The 23527-nt window shown below is 43.4% G+C and overlaps 1 protein-coding gene across 1 annotated transcript in view; it reads left to right on the plus strand.

Moving 5' to 3' along the window:
- Positions 1-22886: 22886 nt before the first annotated feature.
- Positions 22887-23527, plus strand: part of SYNPO (synaptopodin) — a 146491-nt gene continuing 145850 nt past the window's right edge. The window contains exon 1 of the mRNA XM_073621098.1: positions 22887-23039. The gene's annotated coding sequence lies outside the window, so the exon portion shown is untranslated. The remainder of the gene's footprint in view (positions 23040-23527) is intronic.

The raw sequence follows: 23527 nt of genomic DNA on the forward strand, positions 1-23527 counted from the left end.
CCATGAAACCCCAACTAATGGAACTGCAACGCCACAGCATTATGTATCAATGGGACTTCCCCTTTTCAGTCAGATTTAACTACCAAGGTACAATTTACAGAAGCAGATCAGCAGATGAACTACAACAAACCCTTTTAAAATTAAATCTGACAGAACCCACAAGCAGCAACTCTCCCACACGCAGAAGAATGGCATCATCTTCACCTTTAGGCAGCACCCAGAAAATTTCAGAACAAAATGGGAATCATCATTCTCACAAAAGAGGCCGTTATGCCACATCATCCATGGACCAAGAAGATTCAATGGACTGACATCCTAATTTCTGATATCTCTTCATTTATTATACTAAGAGATGGTTCTCTATAAAAAACCTATATTTATAACTGAATGTAACTGCATTCTGATAGTCACACACTGTGTGGGATCATGTTACATTCCAGTTATATTTCTTATTACTTCTGATTCATATAGCCTTAGAATATATAAGTGAAATAAGGAAATTCTTGTTCAGTTATATATTATCAGGTAATAACAATAGATTTATTACTTTTTAGGACAAATATGTTCAATAATCCAGAAGTAATGGAAGCTTTTTCTTTCTTTTCTTAAAACAAATATATTATTACCTAACTAGTTCCTAGAATTATGTTTTTGTTTATTCTAATCTGAAGCGATACAACCTCAATTTTATGAGTTAACATATCTAAACAGTTACATATGAATAAAATATGTAATTGTTTACTCTAAAAGGGTTAAAATCCCAAAATAATTAAAACTATCTTCATCAATACCAAAGTTATTAACAGTACCTTTCTAACTGAATTATTTAGCCTAGGGCAAAACTAACCATATACAACCACCCTGGAATAAATAATTTCAACAAAAACTATATTCTGCACTCCAATTAATGAAACATCATTTTGATGTCTTTTGACATAGCACTTCTCTCCTGTAAGCGGAAGATCCGTGTACCCCCATTAGCCCTCCTCATTCTCCCAACCATATTATGTGGGAGTGTGACGAAGGCACTTATTCCCCTGAGAGAGATATTTATTCTCTTTCACGGGTAAATTGTGATTACTTGCAAAAAATAATTTATACAATGTATCATCTAATCTCATATGTTTTTTGTTTACTCTTTACTCCAGAATTCACTGGTTTCTTTTCTATCTATTCATCTCTTCAGTCCACACAGGTTGATCTGCGCAGTCAGCTCTGCATAACAAAAAGTAAGTCAAAACTATTTGATCTGTTGCCATGGCACCACTGAATATACTTTCCCTGAATGTTCAGGGAATAAATGTCCCTCAAAAAAGGACCAAAGCCTTCCGTACTTTCCATAACAAGAAGGCTCACATAGTATGCCTCCAAGAAACACACTTCACCAAAGATTCTACTCCAAAATATATTTCTCCTTTTTATCAACAAATTTACACGGCTTCTGCCTGTACCAAGCAAAGGGGAACTCTAATTGCATTTCACCGATCCACACCATTCACCTTATCATCAGAAATTAAAGACCCAGAAGGTAGATACCTGATACTCATGGGTTATATAATGGATACAGCAATCACGGTGATTTCCTACTACGCTCCTAACAAACAACCTACACCATTCCTCTCACATATATTACAAGTGATTAATACACACAAAATAGGAACAGTGATAATGTGTGGGGATTCGAACCAGGTCCTCCCCCCATTTCTAGATAAATCACCTTTTACACCATCCAAAATAACCTCTAGATTACCTTTTTCTCAACTTCTTTCCAAATACAATCTGGTAGATTCATGGAGAGAAAGTAACCCAATGAAAAAGAAATTCACTTATTTCTCGCACCCCCATCAAACCTTCACCAGAATAGATCATATTTTTCTAACAATAGGAATGATACCAGAAATTATTGCATCAGATATAATTCCGATTCCGTGGTCTGACCATAATGCAGTATACACTACTATAGCCTCAGCCATACCAAAAGCGCATGACCCAACGTGGTACTTACCGAACATAATGCTCAAACACCCACTACATCAGATGGCCATTGAACAAGCTTTAAAGGAATACATATCAATTAATAATACAACAGACATCTCCCCAATAACACTGTGGGAAGCTCATAAGCCTGTCTTGCGTGGTACAATACAAAGACAAATGGCACTATTTAAATGGGAACGCAAAAATCTAGCAAAAAAACTAGAATTCAATTTTAATGCAGCCTACATATCATTTCAAGATAATCCATCTCAGAGTACAAAATCTCATCTGGAAAAATCTAGATTGGAATACGATCTATTTCTCACTGAGTCAGTTGATAAATCCCTCAAATGCTCCAAACACAATTTCTACATGAATACAAACAAACCAGGTACATATTTGGCTCGGACATTAAATTCAACTAACAAATCTTTCAAACCAATACGTTTGAAATTATCAAAAAATGTTTACACTTGTAATCCAGTTAAAATAGTCCATAAATTTCACTCACATCTCGCAACTTTATACAAGACAAACAATGAATTTAATCCTACAGAGGCTGAATCCTTCTTCTCAAAAATAACCTTACCTGAGTTATCTCAGAATCAAAAAAGCAGTTTGGATGAGCCTATAACTATAGATGAAGTTGCTAACGCCATAAAAGACCTAAAACTTAACAAAAGACCAGGCCCAGACGGCTACTCGGCTTTATACTATAAAACATTCTCAGAAATACTCTCTCCCATTCTCACTGAAACTTTTAACAAACTTCTAGATGGACATTCTTTTCGGCAAGAAACACTAATGGCAATTGTTTGTATGATCCCAAAACCCCTTTCTGATGATACTTCCTGTGTGAATTATCGGCCTATCTCTCTGTTAAACCTCGATATTAAATTATTAGCAAAAATAATAGCAAAACGCCTCAATAGCATTATAGGAAAATTAATACATAGAGATCAAGTAGGCTTCATGCCAAATAGACAGGCAGGCGATAATATACGCAGGGCAGTGTTATTGGCACATATTGCTAAAAAACGGAAAATCCCTTTATGTTTTCTATCTCTCGATATTAAGAGGGCATTTGACACAGTATCCTGGCAATATATGCAATATTCATTACAAAAATGGGGTTTTGGACCCCACTTTTTAACATGGATCAAAGCATTATATAATAAACCCAAAGCCTATATAAAATATGCTGGATACAAATCTGAAGCCTTTAATATCGAAAGAGGTACCCGACAGGGTTGCCCATTATCTCCCTTATTATTTGCCCTTATACTCGAACCCATGGCCCAATACATCAGAACAAACCAAACTATAACTGGCATTGAAGTAGGAGGTATTACACACAAATTATGTATATTTGCAGACGATATATTACTTTTTCTATCATCACCACAGGTCTCTGGTCCTAACTTAATACCAGCTCTTGATGAATTTGCAGCCCTATCCGGCCTTATGATTAATCCTAAGAAATGCCTAGTGCTTAATATTTCACTCACAAACATGGAATTGATCCCAGCTAGGGCTGCACTCCCATTCACATGGGCAGAAAAATCAATCCCATATCTTGGAATTCATTTAACAGCATCTCATTCTGACTTATTCTCAACCAATTATTCTCCTGTATTAAGACAGATCACAAATCTAATAAAACAATGGTCGCAACTTCCTTTATCCTGGATAGGGAAGATTAATGCAATCAAAATGACTATTCTACCCAAATTGCTTTATCTATTCAGAGTCCTCCCTATTCCAATTCCTTCCTATTTTTTGAGAATAGTACAAAAAAGAGCAACTTCGTTTATATGGGGCTCTTCTAAACCACGTATACCTATACACACACTACATCTTCCCAAAAATAAAGGAGGCCTGGGATACCCTAATTTTACTAACTACTACAGAGCAGCACATTTGGCCAGTCTGTCCAAATACCATGCAAAACAGGAAATCCCATTATGGGTATTTATAGAGGCTTCAGAAAATGACCCTCTATTAATATCAAATTTATTATGGCTTGATCCTAAAGACCACTTTAAAATTCATAATCCCATAACCAAACACTTCTTATCTCTCTGGGATAAACTAAAAACCAAATATCAGTTACAATCTCCACACAATCCTCTCCTTTCTTTTATCAGAAATCCGGCCTTTTATCCGGCATGGATCTACCCAAATTCTTTTAAAGCTTGGACAACATCAGGCATTCAGACACTAAATGACTTCATAGCATCTAAATCATTCCTTTCATTCCCATCGCTTAGAGAAAAATATGATCTACCAAACTCTGAGATATTTAGATATCTCCAAATCAAAAATTTCTATACACCATTCCTAAAGGGGGATACACCATTATCCCAATTATCCATTTTTGAATCAATCTGTACAAAAGATCCATTTGCTAAAGGTACAATTTCATCACTTTATAATCAATTATATGGAGTAGCAAATCTTAATAGACCCTCTTACATTCAGAGGTGGGAGGAGGACCTGGGACGAACTTTAGAAGACACGGACTGGTCTAACATATGGCTCACATCTAAGTCATCTTCACCCAACATCTTAGCACTGGAGACAAATTATAAAGTCCTAACTCGCTGGTACCTTGTACCCGCTAGAGTGGCAAAATATTCACCTAATACCTCAGCTCTTTGTTTTCGAGGATGCCCAGAAATAGGCACATATTTACACATATGGTGGACGTGCCCAGTAATCCAAACCTTCTGGAAGGAAGTCTTCGTGATTGCATCTAAAATATTTAAAAAAATAATACAACCAGATCCATATTTAACTTTACTTAATCTAAAACCGGAATGGTTAACACTCTCTCAATTCAAACTTATGATCCAACTAATAACGGCTGCAAAACAAACAGTGGCCAAGGCATGGAAATCTCCTACATTGGTACTAGCAGAAACAATTCACAGAATGAATAATACAATGTCCCATGCTAAGATGGTAGCCATCGATCAAAATCAAATTCCAAAATTTGAAAAACTTTGGCATCCTTGGATAAAACAACAGTTCCTGTCAAACTTCAATGACTCTGTCCTGTTGCCATGGTAACAGATTAAATGACTTACAGAGACCCATTCTAAGGCTTCAAAGAGAACTAAAAAGAATAATAAACTGACGAGCGGGACAACCTTGTGGACCATACCTCTACCTTTCAACCCTTTTTCTTCTTTCTCTTTCCTTTTCTCCACCTTACGATTAAAGCTCATTATCAGAATTTATTTGACCTATATACACTCTACTTGTAAACAATATGTATAGTAGGTATAAATCATTTAAATACCTACAAAAGTAACTAAGGAAATGATATATATCTTTAATTTAAGTTTACGTGAACCCAATGTTTAATATTTGAAATTTCATGATATTTACCTATATAAACCCTACTGTAAAACAATGAGCTTACTTTATAGACCCTTGTAAACTTACTTTATGTATCTTTATAACATTGTATACTTAATAAACTTCTTTTGACAAGGAAATCAAAAAATGACTTTAGCTAAAACTATTCCATCCGCATAAAAACCCCATATAGTGATTGACAAACATAACTTTGCTGAATAATTACATAGGTTAAATCGTGACTAGTGCTCAGTGCAACTTAAGTGAAAAACTTGACATCTTTGTAAAACAAGGCAGGTATTTGTATTAATCTTGGTGACCATGTGCTCGTGTCTTGTGATCATGCAGACACTCACCAGCTTCTTTAACCCCTGCGGGGGTAATGCGCAGTCACAGTGTATGCCACTGTGCGGCAATCCACAGGCTGTTTCTGGGTCACGGTGACGTTTTAGGCATAAGAGAAGAAAGAGGAGATTCCATAGCGTAAAACCATAAAACACTCTTTATTGAACGCAGATGACAGAATGGTACTATTTTGACGCTTTTGCATCATCTCCCAGAGGATCACCAACTTAAATCTGACGCTCTCCTGTTTTGATGACATTTGGTTGCCTATTATAAACTGGTTAAATGTGAGTTCCATTCTGTCATCTGCGTTCAATAAAGAGTGTTTTATGGTTTTACGCTATGGAATCTCCACTTTCTTCTCTTATGCCTAAAACGTCACCGTGACCCAGAAACAGAATGTGGATTGCCGCACAGTGGCATACACTGTGACTGCGCATTACCCCCGCAGGGGTTAAAGAAGCTGCCTAAAACGTCACCGTGACCCAGAAACAGCCTGTGGATTGCCGCACAGTGGCATACACTGTGACTGCGCATTACCCCCGCAGGGGTTAAAGAAGCTGGTGAGTGTCCGCATGATCACAAGACACGAGCACCTGGTCACCAAGATTAATACAAATACCTGCCTTGTTTTACAAAGATGTCAAGTTTTTCACTTAAGTTGCACTGAGCACTAGTCACGATTTAACCTATGTAATTATTCAGCAATGTTATGTTTGTCAAAGACTTTTAAATCAATCACTATATGGGGTTTTTATGCGGATGGAATAGTTTCTCTAAAGTCATTTTTTGATTTCATCCCCGTTCCCTTCCCCCCTCCCCCAACTCAAAGGGGGCCAACCTAGCCGTTAAATTTGCTATATGCGATTTTGTTCATATTTTGTTTATAATTTACATGGGACTTTACATGTGGGATTTGGCTACACACGACTTACAAAGTATTTTTTAAACTAGGACAACGTTACACCTACATACTCCAAAGGGGGTCACTTTGCTGTTTTATGTTTGGTTTTATTTTCGTTGAATTTTTTATTTGCAATTTTGGTCTATACTCTATATGCGACTTTACATATGGGATTTGGCTACACACGATTGTCTGTCTCCTCTGCAACCTTCATGCCCTCCTCTGCAGAATTGTCCTATGAACATCAGATACCCCCTAAGCGTTCAAAGGGCTATTCCATGAGTCAGGCTAAAAGGTGCCATGCAGTGCTTCAGCTGGTATTTTTAGGGGACAGGAACCACACTGGAGCAGAGATTCTTGCAGCTCTGCAGGGACAGGCCCAGAGGTGGTTCACACCATGCCAGCTGGAGCCAGGAATGGTGGTGTGTGATAATGGCTCAAACCTCCTATCCGCCCTTAGACAGGGAAAGTTGACACATGTGCCATGACTGGGTTGCAAGATGTGCTAAAGCTGGCCAAAGAGTCTGTAGCCATTTCAGACCGGTCATACACAGCCAGTGCTCAGTTGGCTGAAATTCAGCGGGAATTCCACCTGCCCGTAAACCGCCTGATTTGTGACATGCCCACCAGGTGGAACTCGACTTTGTCAATGCTGCAGTGGCTATACATGCAGCAGATGACAATCAACGAGCATCTCAGTGAGTACTGCACGACGACAGGCTCAGGCCGCCTCGGCTTTTTTTCTCCACGTCAATGGCTGATCATTAAGGAAGTATGCACTGTATTGTCACCATTTGAGGAGGTCCCAAGGATAGTGAGCTGTAACAGTGCATGCATCAGTGACACAATCCCTGTTGTGTTCCTGCTGGAGTAGAGTCTGTGTGGCATTATGGACAGGGCACTGGAGGCAGAGCAGCAGGAGAAAGAGTAGGACTTCCTTTCCTCTCAAGGCCCACTTTATCCACCACCACACCATCATTCCTATGTCACAGAACACACAGGAGGAGAGAGGGAAGGAGGATGAGGAGGAGGATTCTGGCACTTTCATAGGCTTCGAAGAAGAGGAAGACATTCATGAATCTGTAAGCGATGACTTTCCAACCCCAGGACCCTTGGGAGTAGTAAGTGGTTGGGAGGAGGAAGTTCCAGATGCTGTCATCCTGAGTGACCCCAAGGAGTCTGCTTCTCAAGCCTCGGCAAATTTGAGGTGCTTGGGCAACCTCATGCTTCAAAGCCTGAGAAAGGACCAAGAATACGTGGCATAAAGGAGAAGGAAGATTACTGGTTGGCAACCCTCCTTGACCACCATTATAAGGGAAAGGTCTCAGAACTCAACCTGTCCCCACAGAGAGTGCAGAAGATAAAATCTCTTGAGGACTCTTTTTTCCTGACTCCAGTTGGTTACAGTGTCGTGGAAAATGTAGTTTTGAGTCTTCTGATGGTCAAGAGAGGAGCGTTGGAGATAGCATCCGCCTAAGTGAGGCATTTCGGAATTATTTTAGTCCTCGCCGCCCAGGGCTGTCAGCATCCACATCCCATCAGCAGCGTCTGCATCACATGGTGGCGAATTACCTCGGGGCCAAAACAGAGATGGAGAGCTTACCAGCTGATGATCCACTGACTTACTGGGTCATGAGAATTGACCACTGGCCAGAAGTTGCCCAGTGTGCTATTGAGTTGTTGGGCTGCCCTGCATCCAGCATTCTTTCAGAATGGGCATTAAGAGCTGCAGGAGGTTTCATTACTGATCATAGAACGCGTCTGTCCACAGACTCCGTGGACCATTTGACTTTTATAAAAATTAATCAGTCCTGGATTACCAGATATGAAGCCCCTGATGCCAATGTCACTGATTAAGTCTTTTTGGGATGTGGAATCTCTGCAGGACTTTGAGGCTGCCTAGCTTTGAGGGTGTTCAATTATTTCATCTTGAAGAATGTTTTTGGTATAGGTTTCATGGGCACAATTAACACCCAAAGACCATTTTTCAGACCCAACCTGTTAGACTGGTGCAGATTATTGCATTTTTTTTTTTTGCCTTCATCAAGAGCACCACTATAGGGTTATGGTGGGAAGGCGCCTCCGACACCCAAAGACCAATTTTTCTGCACCTGTTTGACAAGTGCATATCATTGCAATATTTTACAGCAAGGCCAATTCTTACTTTCATCAAGAATACCTCTATGGGGTTACGGTGGGAAGGTGCCACCGACACCCAAAGACCAATTTTTACGCACTTATAACTTCAATCCAAAGTCAAAGTGACACCAGAATGTATCCAAAAAATCTCTAATCTTATTCCCGGTGCACTATATTGTGGCCTCATCCTACACACTGGCTCCCCAGCTGTTACTGAGCAAAATAAAGTCATGTTGCAGGGAAATTGTCATTTTTTTGGCTTTATAAATGCAATTATTGCTGCAGCAGATTCTAAACATGGTACAGATCTGTCACTTTACAGGTAGAATAAGGGGATCCCCAGGCACTATATTGGAAGGAATTTTTCATTTTTATGCTTTCACTTTAAAAATAAAAAAATCACTGCTCATTTAAAAATGAAGTTTTTCACAAACTTTTTTTTAATTGATACATGTCCTCCTGGCCAGAACCCAGATCCCTATAACCATTGTATGCCTAATTACTTGCATATAAGCCTTCAAAATGGGCACTTTTGATTTTTGACGTTCGGGTCCCATTGACTTTAATGGGGTTCGATATCTGGGTCCGAAGTTCTGGTCCTAAGCGAACAGGGGACCATTCGGTCCATCCCTAGTTAAAATGATACTAAAGTCTTGGGTTTTTTTTTTTAAAAATAGCAAACATGCTATACTTACCTGCTCTGTGCAGTGGTTTTGCACAGAGCAGCCCAAGATCTTCCTCTTCTCGGGTCCCTCGTCGGTGCTCCTAGACTCTCCTTCCTGCCAAGTGCCCCCACAGCAAGCAGCTGCTGCTCTGTGTGTCCAATCAGACACAGAGCACCGGCTCGACCCTACCTCCTCTCTCTCCTCATTGGCTTAATGGCTTTGATTGACAGCAGCAGGTGCCAATGGCGCCCGCCACTGTGTCTCGGCCAATTAGGAGGGAGAGTCCTGGACAGCTGAGTCTCTATTGCAACATCGCTAGATTGACTCAGGTAAGTATTAGGGGGGCTGAGAGGGGCTGCTGCACACAGAAGGTTTTTTATCTCAATGCATAGAATGCTGTCATAAACCAGATGTGACCAGAACTGTGTGACTGCGACAGAGTAAACCAAACATAAGTAGGTGAAAGTAAGTGATTTTATTAAGACGAATGCATATAAATGTGAGTACACCAGCAATACCAAACAGAGTGAGAAAACCAAATAACTAAAACAGTGACAACAAACCAACCAGTATATATAACAAAAGGAGATACCGGAATTGTAGTCAAGCCAGGCCAGGGTCATAAACGGGAGGTCAGCAGATGTAGGGACAAGGAGGAAGGGATCAGGCTGCAGGACAAGGTTCCAGGGATACAGGAATAGACAGGATCAGGTACAACAGGTTCAGGATACAGGAATCAAGGTTCAGGATCAGGGTAACAGGAAACAGGATGCAGGTCAGGACTCAAGGACAATACCAGGGCAAGGTGTGTGTGCACTTGCCGGGTATTTATACTACAGCTGCTAATAAAGTCAGGTGATGCCTGTCATGCAGAAGGTAATACCTGCTCCATACTGCCAGGATCCCACCGCTGGTGGACGCCAGTGCTGCAGCCCAAAGATGACAAAATACGAGCAGGAAAAAGCTCTTCTGACAGCTCCAAACTGCCAGGAGACACCTGCTGATGGACCTCAGTACTGCAGGGCAAATGACCAGCAGAGGGGACCTTTCCTGACAAATGCATTACGATGAAAAACCTTCTGCCTTTAGAACCACTTTAATCTGTACCCATGATCCAGATTTTTGGGGCGTATATTCCCTTAAAAATTCATCTAGGTGTCCACAGCGGCTCAGTTCCAGGAGATATCATTCAAACTTCCGTGAGGAAGTCACGTGATGAGTGACAAAACGTATTGGGACGGAGTTAGTGACGTCAATAGGCCGCAACAGGAAGTTTGAATGGTAACTTCGGGACTGAGCCATTGTGGACACCTAGATTAATTTTTTAAAGGGAAGTACACCCTGAATGTTTTGAGCGGTTTACCCAAGTGCACTAGAGTATGTGCACAAATAAATGTGAGTTAGAATTTTAATATTTTAATAAAGATTGACTTATACAGTTCTACACTATGTTGGTCCTCTATACTCTTTGAGCATTACCAATCTGAGGGTTGCTGCACACCTGAAGCAAGATGCCCCACCACAGGAGGAGAACTGCCAGCCAAGGGATATTAACTCCTGAGGGGAAGGCTTAAATAGACCTGGGTCAGGTCTATAAGTGAGGTGAGTGCACACACAGACTGGTGGAGGTGCATAAGGTGTCTTGCTTATTGAGCACACAGAATCCAAGAAAGAGTACCTGTTTTAGGATTTGCACAGATTTTCCACCTGATTTAGACTTTGTTGCACTATTCACCATTAATTGGAATGATTTGGTTTTATTGATATCTTTGTGAAGTGTTATCATTTTTTACACTTGATTTGACACTTATTCATTTATTAATAAACCCATGCATATTTATAGGTTTGGTACTGCATGTACACATAGCAGCGCAGAGGATCATACACATTTAGAGAGCCATGTTAGGCTTCTGACGGCCACTTCTGGTAGTTGGAGGTCCAATTGCATGACATGTTAGAGACAACTAGGGAGGAACTAAAGTGCAGAGTAGATAGGCTGATAGCTGCATTCCAGGCTGGTTGGACAATGGCAGAGGGTCTCCTAATCACCGCAGATTTTGTCTTCAGGTCTCCGACACCAGGACAGACATGATCCCGATCATCCTCAAGAGCCCCTGCAACTGAACTTTGCTGCAACATTCATGTGGAGGTATATTTATTAATACATGAGTTTGAGCACAATTCCACCAGGACTCCTGTTGCGTCCTTTGCTGATGTAGCAGAATCTCCCACCTCTTCCAGTCTAATGGGAACCTTCAAGGCCAAAGATAACTGACATCCTTCTTTAAGTGGTGGGTTGTGAGGCATAGTGGTTGCAAAGTTGGTAAAGTCATTGGGCGCCAGACACTTTTTGAATCTAAAAGAGGTTTTATTTCTTTGACAGTCCTTTTTATATTTTGTAGGGGAAAGAGGGTTAGGGCCAGGACACCCTCAAGTAGTTGCAATTTCAAATGACAGACTCCAATTAACTACAGTAGCTACTCCTGACAAGGAATTTGGTGACTAAACCCCAGGGCGCTACACTGATAATACCTGTTTGTACATTGGGTATATGTACTATTATCATAGCTCCCAACTGTCCCTGAATTCGAGGCACTGTCCCTGATTTGTAACAAAGCCCCTTTGTCACTCTTTCCTACTCATTTGTCCCTCATTTTGGTCTGATCTATATACGGTAGTTGTATATAAGATGCACTTTTTATCTTTCAAAAAGTGTTTTACAGTGCTAAATCTTTAATCCAATTTCCAAACTCCTGCATTTGTAAATTTCAAAAGCCAGTATAAAGGAATAGCAGTGGTAAAAATAAAAAAAAGCACTTGTGGGTTTAACTAATAATTTTTTGCATAATTCTTCTTTAACCACTTGCCTACTGGGCACTTTTAGCCCCTTCCTGCCCAGGCCAATTTTAAGCTTTCATAATTGTCGCATTTTGAATTATAATTGTGCAGTCATGCAACACTGTACCCATATGACATTTTTATCATTTTGTTTACACAAATAGAGCTTTCTGTTGGTGGTATTTAATCACCACTAGATTTTTTATTTTTTACAAAATAAATAAATAAAGACTGAAATTGTTGAAAAAAAAAAGCATTTTCATAGTTTGTTATAAAATTTGGCAAACAGGTCATTTTTCTCCTTCACTGATGTGCGCTGATGACGCTGCACTGAGAGGCACTGATAGGCTGCACTGATGAGGCAGCACTAATCGGCATTGATGGGCACTGATTTTCAGTGTAGATGTCCCTTTTAGAGAAGCCGGTTATTGGCTCTCTTCTCCCCTCCTCATGCTGTCAGCTTGAGGAAAGGCGTGCCAATAACCGGCTTCCGTTGACATCTGTGATCAGCTGCGATTGGACACAGCTGATTACGTGGTAAAGAGCTGCTAATTGGCTCTTTACCTCAATATGTGATCAGCAGTGTCCTCTAGACGCTGCAATCACAAAGAGCGCCGCCCGCGCCCCACAGTGGGCGCACAGTGGGCGCGATCACTGTCATATGACGGCGTCCCAGCTAGCTGTAGTCTTCATTCAGGTAGAGTGCGGTCAGCAAGTGGCTAAGGGGGTGTGGCAGGGTGTGTGTTCTATGCCTACATATTTTTGCTAATAGGTGTCCCTTGTTTCATCTCAAAAAGTTGGGTATAGGTATGCTTTTATTAATCTTTTCTTATATAAACCTTGTATTATTTCCATACTAATGTGCATCTATATACTTTACGTTATATGCTGGTTGCAGCAGTTCCTCAGCGCCCAGTTACTCTGATTAAATTACTGGTTAATTTCCCAGGAAGGGAATCTCCTCTGTTCACAGAGGCCCTGTCCTGGGTGGAGGCACTGGCGATTTTATTATCAAACCTACTCTTTCACTTAGCGAAGGTTCTGGTTCTCTTATTTACCTTCAGGTTTAGCGCACTATCCTGTTTGGGAAGGGCCATATGTCATTAACCCCCCTCCCAACAGAGGGTTTTACATATATAGCCTTAGAGGTTATAACATAAATAATTATGTTCAATGCAAAGGTCAGATGTTTATAAGGTGAGAGGCCCTGTTCCTAGAAGTTTGCCAGGTATGTATGGCTGTACAGAACATGGTATGACAGATAACAGCAGTTATCTCTATCTACCTTCCATCAGTGCCTTTACGTTGTTTTTGTCAGATGTGAGAGTATGGTGTCTGTCTGTGCTGCCCTCTGACCTACAGCAATAACTGAGTACATAGTCCTCCCTTACAGCTGTGATTACATTTTCAGAGCCATTTAACAGCATGTGGGTGTGTGTAATCCTGCACTAAGCAAGTACTTTCTCTTCTGGACTGAGAGCAGTAAGTAAAACGGACATTTCTTTGGGATTGTCTGCACCTTTTTATAGAGATGTATATAACACCGCCGACATTTTATAGTATCTGTGAGGGACACTTGGCGAGATGGTAGACCTTATCTCATTATGTACAGTTTTCTTTTTTACATCTCAGTCACAGTCTCCTCTTCTGTGATGTGTTTATAAAATTGTCCGACAGATACATGACTGATGGATAACATATGTTGTACAGTTATATTAATCCCTTCTTACCGTTCTACTCCCAATAAATCAAACACACCAACTTGGAGTAAAAAAGGCCGTAGCAGCCTACTTTATTAAAATAATATATATTTTAACTTTCTTATAAAACTCTTTTATCAAAACAATCTAACAATAAAAACATCTTTTCTTCCCTGAGAACATTTTTAAACTAAAGAGCGTTGGTCTGCGCTATCACTTGAAATCCTTCTGCTGTTCATCACCCACTCAGCACTGCGGTACTTATCAAAACTATCTCAAACTATGCCTCAAGCCGACAAGCTGGCTCAGAGACTAACAATTCCCGCAGTGCCCCATTATCACTTCCCGGTTAACCTCCGTTAACCGGGAACCAAAAGACCTCCGGATCTATAACACCGTTAGATCCACCCACTTACTTTTTCCATCTTCCTTCTTTTTTACAGACCAACGCCCGCCACTGCCACGACTATTTAATCCTCACCACCTGTGGAGAAATAACATCAACTTCCTTTATATCAACCATGATTCTAATACCACTAAAAAAGGGGCGGGTGGGCGGGAACTTTCCTCCAACCTTCTGTTAACCCCTCCCAGGTCAACCCTCTTAAATAGTACCCCACCCTATCCTGTCCCTCCCCCTCGGCTCCATTTTAACTCTACCTTCCCCCCACTGTTCCCACTGTCATGTATGCCCTCCATTTTAAGCATTACATGCTGCATTTTGGGCCTTTCTTGACTGATGGATAACATATGTTGTACAGTTATATTAATCCCTTCTTACCGTTCTACTCCCAATAAATCAAACACACCAACTTGGAGTAAAAAAGGCCGTAGCAGCCTACTTTATTAAAATAATATATATTTTAACTTTCTTATAAAACTCTTTTATCAAAACAATCTAACAATAAAAACATCTTTTCTTCCCTGAGAACATTTTTAAACTAAAGAGCGTTGGTCTGCGCTATCACTTGAAATCCTTCTGCTGTTCATCACCCACTCAGCACTGCGGTACTTATCAAAACTATCTCAAACTATGCCTCAAGCCGACAAGCTGGCTCAGAGACTAACAATTCCCGCAGTGCCCCATTATCACTTCCCGGTTAACCTCCGTTAACCGGGAACCAAAAGACCTCCGGATCTATAACACCGTTAGATCCACCCACTTACTTTTTCCATCTTCCTTCTTTTTTACAGACCAACGCCCGCCACTGCATCCCACGAGTAATACCTTACTCTTGGATGCCCCTCCACACCCTTATGGCTCGTTGTATTCCATCCTGCAAACCTAACATCCACAAATCTAACCCCACATCATTAAGATGAACCCCATCAACTCTCAGATATCTCCACGTTTCAAATTCTAGTTCTGGATGTCTGATTGCTAAACACCCATTGCGTACCATAAATTTGCTTATGTCCCTATTTATCTTTTTTCTGGCCCGATTCACACCTTCCACTGACCTGGCCATTCTCCATGATGTCCTAGCCACCATATCCGACCATAGAACTATAGTTTTTGGGAATAATTCCATTAAACGCCACACATCTCCTTTTATATCGCGCGAAATGTCCACCATGGATCTGATACTTAAATCATTACCACCTAAATGCAAAATTAACACATCCGGTGGTCCCTCCCGCAGGGCATGCTTTTTAACTTCAGGAAGTAATCTACTCCACAGCATTCCAGGTACTCCCAACCACTTAATATAAACCTCCCGTTTGTCAAAACCTAACTGCCTACCATCCCTACGAGCATCCCCTCTTCTTGCCCCCCAACATACATAAGAATGGCCCATAATCCAGACCATTCCTGGCGCCGCACCTGTAATTAGAAAAAGACAAGAAGACTATACTAAAACACTATCCCGCAATAACAACTTCCATTACTATTACTTAATTATCCTCCTTTAACCATAGCTTCCTTTCCCTTATACCACCAAATGAGGCCTAATGTAAGACCGAAACCTGTGAGATTCCCACCTTCCAATGCGTTTTACCGCCTCCACGTCCAAACCCAATCTAGCTGCTTCAGTAGCCGCCCCAATCCTAAAAGAGTGTGATGAAAATTCTTTTCCTTGTAATCCCACCCCTTCTAGGCACCTTCTAAAAATTGTGATGAACTGGAACTTAGATAAAAAACTACCGTCCTGGTGAATCAATAAAGGACCCTGTACCCCTGGCCGTACTTGTAAGTACTGCCCAACCGTGCTCACCGGGCACAGGAAAGATCCCTGAATCGGGTAAACCCTCACTACCCTGCCTTTTCCTACTTGATCAGTTTTTGATCGTTTGACCACCACCGTCAAACCTCCCCTCTCAACCTGAACCTCTTGCCAACCCAAACCACCCTGAACTTTTTTAGCCGGACTGACCAGCTCACCAATCCTGAATGCCCCAAAAAAAGCCATTACAAAAGCCGCCTTAAACAACTCTACCTCATACTCTGAAGAGCATACCTCCCTCAACTTCTTCACAATTCTCCCCAGAATAGAAAACGTCACAGGTCTTCTCGCATCCTTTACGATTCTATTTTTTCTATACCCTTTAAGCGCTTGACGCACCCAAAAATCTTTCGTAACATCCCGCTGACCCTGCAACTTAAACAAGAACGCTAACCCTGCTAACTGCATGTTTATCACCGCCACTGACGCCCCTTCCTCCATTTTTCTTGCCACGTAATATAGTAGCAACAAACGCAAATTGTTTTCAGACGGCTCTTCCCCTAAGACCTGAAGAAATCCCGTCCACTCTTTCCACACTTTTGAGTACGCCGCCCAAGTGGACCCACTTACCGACTGTTTGATCCATCCTGCGATGACACCAACGGAATCTCCCACAACCAATCGGGACAAGGTACCCCTTGTTGCTCCGCTTCCGGCGCCAACTCTCGGAACCTGTCCCACTGGAAGCGAGATAACGCATCAGCGACCACATTCTCAACCCCTGGCAAATGTACGGCATGAATGTACACATTCAATTGCAAACATCTTAACACTAAATGTTGCAACAATTTGATTACTGGCGGAGACGAAGCCGTCACCCTATTGATAACCTGTACCACCCCCAAATTATCCCCGTGAAAGCGCACCTTCAGATCCCTGAAGGAAGTGCCCCATAGCTCTACCGCCACTACTACTGGAAACAGTTCCAATAGTACCAAATTTTTGGTAAAACCCTCCTCTATCCATGATTGAGGCCAAGGACCTGCACTCCACCGCCCTCGAAAAAATGCCCCAAAACCCGTGGACCCTGCCGCATCGGTGAATAATTCAATATCAAAATTACTTACCGGGCCCGCCATCCACATCGCCCTTCCGTTGAAAGATTCCAGAAACGTATACCATACCCTTAGATCATCTCTGTGCGACTTTACCAATCGCACAAAGTGTCTCGGTGATTTCACCCCACCTGTGCTAGCCGCCAGCCGGCGGCTGAACACTCTCCCCATAGGTAGTATGCGGCAGGCAAAATTTAGCTTACCTAGGACCGATTGCAGTGCCCTCAGCTGCACTTTCTTTAAGCCCAGTAACCCCGCAATCTCTTTTTTTAAGTCTTCCAATTTGTCTTCCGGCAACCTACATTCCATGGCCTCAGAATCAATGACAATGCCTAGGAACGTGATGACCTTGCAAGGTCCCTCCGTCTTTTCGTTTGCCAATGGAATGCCGAATCTGTCAGCGATATGTTGCAGTGTCGCCAATAACACCGAACAGATTCTAGATGATGCCGGCCCTATGCATAAAAAATCGTCAAGGTAGTGAATGATTGAATTCACACCCGATATGTCCCGCACCACCCATTCCAAAAAAGAGCTGAATTGTTCAAATATCGCACATGATATTGAACAACCCATTGGCAAGCATTTGTCCACATAAAATTCCCCTTTCCAATGACACCCCAGCAATCTGAAGCTGTCCGGGTGTACCGGCAATAATCGAAAAGCCGATTCGACGTCGGCTTTTGCCATCAACGCTCCTTTGCCATAACGCCTCACCCAACCCACAGCGGCATCAAATGACGTATAAGTCACCGAGCATGCTTCCGGATCAATGGCATCATTCACCGATCCACCCTTTGGGAAAGACAGGTGGTGAATGAGCCGGAACTTATTGTTTTCTTTCTTGGGCACCACACCAAGCGGTGACACCACTAAGTCAGCTATTGGTGCACAACGAAAAGGACCTCCCATTCTCCCCATTGCAACCTCCTTTGCCAGCTTTTCAGAAACCACCTCCGGATGTTGCAATGCGGACCGTAAATTATTTGGCACTTTGGGCACTATAAGTAACCTGCACGGTATCCTAAACCCCCCCGTGAAAACCTCGTCCAACAACCTCGCAGCTTGCCTATCCGGATACTTACCGAGAAACGGGCGCATCCTTTCCACTATCACCGGAGTCCTCCCTTTTGTTCCCAACGTCCCCAAATCTGCCTTTTCCTTGCTTAAAGCATCTAGATGCTGGATGCGTTCCCCCGCAGCCTGAGCACTCGTGCTTATACTTACATGTCGCACCAAATTTACAGGCTCCAGAATTGTATTGCCAACACACCCCCTTTTTATTTCCAGCCGAGTGTCCCAGGGCAAACGGTCCACCGGCTCCCCCCTGAAAAAACTGGTTCGGAGCCCTCGTATTCGTCATCAGGCGCATCCACAAGCTAATGTCCTTGTGGTCCCAACGCAGCTCTGGCCGTATCGCTCTCCTCTGCCTGAACTGCTCGTCGTATCTCAGCCAGCCCGTGCCGCCATATACTCTGTAGGCCTCCCCTATCGCATCTTGATAGCAAAATAATGCTGAACAGTGTTCCGGATGTTTCTCCCCAATCACGCTTGCCATGATAGCAAACGCTTGCAGCCAGTTTGCAAACGTCCTTGGTATCAGCCGATACCTCCTCTTCTCCTCATCGTCCTTCTTGGAACTGTCTGGCTTAACCCTATCCAAGTTAAATTTTTCCAAAGGTAATAGTGAAAATATTTCCACGTACTCACCTTTCCACAATTTGTCCCGTACTTCCTGTTTTAAATGTGCTCCTAAAGGCCCCTCGTAACACACATACACTTCGCAGCGCGCTGCATCAGCCAGCCTAGTTATATCCTGCCTATCTGTCGTCTCTGTAGCTTTTTCCTTCCCCTGCGCAGCTTCACTCCCTGCAGACTCTGGGGCGGTAACCGCAACCGTCACTGCGGGCGTCCCCACTCCTGCCGCATTAATGCTACCCCCTGCTGGCGGTACCCACGCCGCTGCCGGGCCTCCTGCCATGCGCTCTCCCACCTCAAACTTTTTCACCAAATCTTTTATACCCTCCAAAAATCCCAATAAGCCTGAGCCCCCCGCTTGTGAGGCCGCCCCCCTTATGTTGCTCTCGGGCCTGTTTGTGTTTTGTACTACACTGCTTCTCCCAGCTAACCCCAGATGTGGTGACTTACCGGGCTGCACAGGTGTTGCCCCATCAGCCGACCGTCTGCTCTCCTCCTCGTCCGTTCTCCTGGAAGGGGGGGCCGCCTCCTCCTCCGATTCCGACACCTCCTCTCGATCTCCTGGATCTTCCTCTGCTTCTTCCACCTCCGAAAGCCCGCCTGGCCTGGTAACTGAGGCTGCCGCCGTCATCTCTGCACTTTCTTCCCTGTTGCTGGTATCCTTCCTGGAAGCCTTGTGGACAGCAGTAGCAGGGCCGGTGCAGGATACCGCAGCCCTGTATGCCTCCACTCCTCCATCCCTCCTTCCTCCTCTACCTCTGGCTTTTTTAGCATCCTTCCTGCTGTCCCCTGCCGGATTAGACAGCCCAGGGACAGCCGCATCTCTTTCCACCGCATCTGCGCCCTCCGCCGTTAACCGTGGGGCGGGGCTCGCGCTCACCGCTCTACTCCTCCTGTCAGTCCCGCTGCGCTGTCTCTCCCCGCCATGCGACGCCGGGGATGTGACAGCTCCTCCGCTCCTGCCGCCTTGCTTCTTCTTCGCCGGAGGGCATCCCTGCTCTTCTTCACCGCTCCTTCTTAGTCTACCGCCCACCGCCCGCTCTGGGGAGAAACGCTCAGGCGGACGGGACCTCCGTGCTCTGACGCCGCTCCCCTCTCCCAGTGACATTCGCTGTTCAGTTCTCTCCATTGCCGCCCCGATCGCAGCCTGCAGCCATGCCGTGCCCCTAACCTCAGCCTCCGCTCTAAACTGCGCCATTATCCTCTCTACCTCTGCCATGTTCAACTTTCCTCCAACTTTCCTCCAACCTTCTGTTAACCCCTCCCAGGTCAACCCTCTTAAATAGTACCCCACCCTATCCTGTCCCTCCCCCTCGGCTCCATTTTAACTCTACCTTCCCCCCACTGTTCCCACTGTCATGTATGCCCTCCATTTTAAGCATTACATGCTGCATTTTGGGCCTTTCTTTACATACATTTTATATGTTTATTTTTTCTTTTTATATGAATGTTGGTTCAAACAGACCAGGGAACACTAGGGCTCGTTTACAGTTGCAGTCAGAGGATGGTAAAAATAGGCAGATGAGCTCCCAGTCCCCCCCCCCCCTTAAGCTGCCAAGGCAGCCAGACCAGAGCTTAAACATGGCGCAGCAAACATTATACCCCCTGTTGTGTGTGGTGGACAGTATTGCCACCTACCGCGAGCCATTCAAGTGAATGATGGCACGCTGCAAATGCCTACAATGCATGTGAGTGCGGCGCAGTAGTGCTGATTTTGCAGGGTAAAAACAGGCAGTGTGGAGATGGCATAGCACCTGCTCACTACCTGTCAAATGCCTCCAAAAACCAATTAATTGTGGAATCGCTTTTTAGCAGGACTTAGCCTAGCAGGGGCTTCAATTTTAATGTAATATTCATTTAAAAATTTGATATTTTCAAGCTTATTCAACAAACAGGGTCAGGACAATGGGGTGGTACAGAAGTTAGCCTTTCTTCCTTGCAGCACTGGAGTCCTTGGTTCAATTCTGAGTCAGGACACTATACAAACTAAATGTTCATTTAGGGCTTATTCACACTTGTGGCAGCCCTTGCCATCCCTCTGAAAAGAGATCCCTTGTTGATCATTTTTTTTAGGCAGCTGGGAGGTTATGTGCTGCCTCCTCCCCACTTGTTTTAATGCAGAAAAACCGTGTCGCAACAATGTGCATTACACTAGAATAGGTCATGTTTGCTGGTGATACTGCCGCTAAACGCAACATGGGGTATAATTTTTGCTGCACAGCATTACGGTCGCTTCATGTGTACCACCCTGACTATTTTTACAACCCTCAGCCGCAAGTGTGAATGAGGCCAAATGTTAGAGAATAAGGTGTGCTCAGCCAATAATGTGCCATTAAGCATGCTGTGTTTTTCATTTCCCTTACACATGATTGGGTATTCAAAGTGAATGCAGTTTACCTCTTCATGCTGGTCGCATGCATATATGCGGCCTTTCAGCGGGTTGGCCTTAACGCTGAGAGGCTGCATATATAGGGTTGCCACTTTTTCTTCAAACCAAACCAGAACATTTTAGAGGCACACAGTATTTTTTTTCAGTATACACTATAGCAGCCATTCTCAACCAGGGTTCCCTGGAACCCTGGGGTTCCTCCAGAGGGTGCTAGGGGTTCCTTGAGCTGTGGCTAATGAACCACCTTTTTGATGGTGCTTACAGAGTTCAAGGTTCAGCATCACTTAGCAAAGCCATGACACAAAATATATTTTTAGCTGTCTTTAAGGGTGGCATTCTGAGCACCATTTTAAGGGGAACATTCTTCCTATTGACCACCAGTATAAGAGGCATTGTTCTATTGACCCCTGAGGAATTGGTTTTAGTAAGGGTTTCTCAAGACCTGAAAATTATTTTTGGGGTTCCTCTAGGGTTAAAAGGTTGAGAAAGCCTGCACTATAGGATTGTAACAGACCAGGGACACCTTTGGGCACTCCAGAGAGAATAGTAATATGGCGCACATAGTGCCCCCTCAGACTCCTGTCAAGCACTGTTCTCGAGCCACATTCCTGTCTGAATAATGTGTCCGGGTTTCAGGTAGACTGAAACCTGGACACATGATTTAAAACCCCAGACTGTCCAGGTAAATCCTGGACAGGTGGAAACCCTACGCAAATACCAATAATACTGCATATTACCAAAATGTAAACAATGCTGTTACAGGTGGGTAACGGAAAGCTCTTGATTGCTACTTGTGATCGGGAGCTTGCCGATCATGTGACCGCTGTGACAGCTAATCATGGCCGCCTCCGCCTCCCAGTGTCTGAAACCTCTTAAAGTGCTTGGAGGTGCCGACGCTAAGGGCCTATTCACACCATATGTTTTGGGGGTGCATCAGTGCATTGACAAGGCAATTTGCCGTGAGCCCTCTGATTTCAGTTCACATGGCTGCGCTGCAATGGTACGCACTTGTTGTGATGCACTACACTGCATTTCTACGCACTGTGGGGCATAAAGCTAAATGAAATGTCAACCATAATCTGCATCATTTACAGCACATCCGTACTGCTCTCTTCATAGCGCACACCAGCAGCTGCGGTAAAACATGGCCACTGGTGTTAACAAGCCCTTATTTTTTTTAATGTGCACATTCTCCACTCCTTTAGCAAACCAGCCCCTGTATATTTATATGGCTGGGAGCTTCATAAGCTGTTTGATCGCTTTTGCAGTTGAAAGCTGGCTAATACTGCAATAAAACTGCCCATGTGTATGGCCAGCATAACCTGGCTCAGCCGGTAGCTCTGTGATCTAGGGACTCAGAACTCTGAAGTAATAAGCCTTCACTTTAGCAGACTTTCACTAACTCAGCTCCATGCTCTGCTTCTGCATCCAAGTCTAGTTACTTACTTATCTATAAATATAGCCGCCTAATGCCTTCAATATGTATGAAATATACCATATGCTGGGGTTTGCAGACAATAGGTGCTCTGTTTTATAGAACTCCCCTCTCCTCTCCTCTCCACACCCCCCTTCTCTCCTCCTTAGTGCTCCTTCTCCCTGCCTTCTTCCTGAGCCTGGGGCTGCTGAATGACATAGGGAGAGTTCAGTACAAGCTCTGAGCTCTGCCTGCATCTGGGTGTGCAGATCACTCTGCCTAGGTGGATGTGACAGTGGCTGCTTGGTACACCAGTCCCCAGACAAGGTAAGTCCCTGCACAGTGGACCATCCTGGGGAAGGGGATGACTGGCCTTTGCAGTAGTAGATGTGTGCGATGCATAGAGATGAGCAAAAGTTCCAAAAACTTCTTAAAGAGATACAGAACTACAACAGGGGGTTGCTGGAGGACCACAAACTGTGGTGGCCACATACCTAGTGGCTTTTCTCGCAGCGACGCAGTTTTCAGTTGAATTTCAATTATCAGTGACATGCAAAAGATTTTATCTGATATAATAATAGGAAAAAATAAAGGGAAGCTTCATTTTACATATTTGATGGACCTGAGAAATGGAGAGTGTAGTCATAGTGACGATTTGTAATTAAAAGCTCTGTGATCATTTGCATGATTGTTTGATAAAAAAAGGTGAAATGAGAAGTGATTTCATTTTAAAAGCAAATGATGTTGACGGCTTTAATTATTCTCCTTCTGTGCATTGGGGCGCATGTATTGTCACCTGGCAGGCGAGTGCATTT

Source organism: Aquarana catesbeiana, linkage group LG03 (assembly GCF_042186555.1).
Source record: "Aquarana catesbeiana isolate 2022-GZ linkage group LG03, ASM4218655v1, whole genome shotgun sequence".
Classification (NCBI taxonomy): domain Eukaryota; kingdom Metazoa; phylum Chordata; class Amphibia; order Anura; family Ranidae; genus Aquarana; species Aquarana catesbeiana.